We start from the raw sequence: 1,170 nt of genomic DNA on the forward strand, positions 1-1,170 counted from the left end.
AATGGAATGTCCTGAAGATATCAATGAGATCCATCTCATCTAATGTATCATTTAATGCTTGTGTTTCCTTATTAATTTTCTGTTTTGATGATCATTGGTATGAGTGAAGTGTTAAAGTTTCCTACTATTGTTGTAGGAATTCTCATAGAAATTTCTCCTTCTATGTCTGTTAGTGTTTGTCTTATGTATTGAGGTGCTCCTATGTTGGGTGCATAGTGAAACTGAAAGTGAAGTCGCTCAGTCATGTCCGACTCTTTGCCATCCCATGGTCTGTAGCCTACCAGGCTCCTCCCTCCATGGGATTCTCCAGGCAAGAGTACTGGAGTGGGTTGCCATTTCCTTCTCCAGGGAATCTTCCCAACCTGGGGATCGAACCCAGGTCTCCTGCATTCCAGGCAGACACTTTAACCTCTGAGCCACCAGGGAAGCCCTGTTGGGTGCATAGATATTTACAATTGTTATGTCTTCCTCTTGGATTGATACCTTGATCATTATGTAGTGTCCTCTTCCTTATCTCTTGTAATATTATACATTTAAGGTATATTTTGTCTGATATGAGGATTGCTACTCCAGCTTTCTTTTGCTGTCCATTTGCATGAAATATATTTTTCAATCCTCTCAATTTCAGTCTATATGTGTCTCTATGTCTGAAGTGGGTTTCTTGTAGACAACATGTATATGCATCTTGCTTTTGTATCCATTCAGCCAGTCTGTGTCTTTTGGATGCAGCATTTAATCTGTCTACATTTAATTATTGATATATATGTTCCTTCTGATGTTTTGTTGATTGGGGTTTAATTTTGTAGATAATTTTCCTCTCTTGTATTTCTTGACTATATAAATCCCTTTAACATAAACGCTGGGCTGGAAGAAGCACAAGCTGGAATCAAGATTGCTGAGAGAAATATCAATAACCTCAGATATGCAGATGACACCAACCTTATGGCAGAAAGTGAAGAGGAGCTAAAAAGCCTCTTGATGAAAGTGAAAGAGGAGAGTGAAAAAGTTGGCTTAAAGTTCAACATTCAGAAAACGCAGATCATGGCATCCAGTCCCATCACTTCATGGGAAATATAGATGGGGAAACAGTGGAAACAGTGTCAGACTTTATGTTTTGGGGCTCCAAAATCACTGCAGATGGTGATTGCAGCCATGAAATTAAAAGACGCT

General features: G+C 39.2%; 1 non-coding gene across 1 annotated transcript; it reads right to left on the reverse strand.

Annotated features, from left to right (window-relative positions):
* On the reverse strand, positions 355–426 carry TRNAS-GGA. Its single transcript has one exon. It is a non-coding gene; the product is annotated as a tRNA-Ser (tRNA).

Source organism: Capra hircus, chromosome 2 (assembly GCF_001704415.2).
Source record: "Capra hircus breed San Clemente chromosome 2, ASM170441v1, whole genome shotgun sequence".
In the NCBI taxonomy this organism is placed as follows: domain Eukaryota; kingdom Metazoa; phylum Chordata; class Mammalia; order Artiodactyla; family Bovidae; genus Capra; species Capra hircus.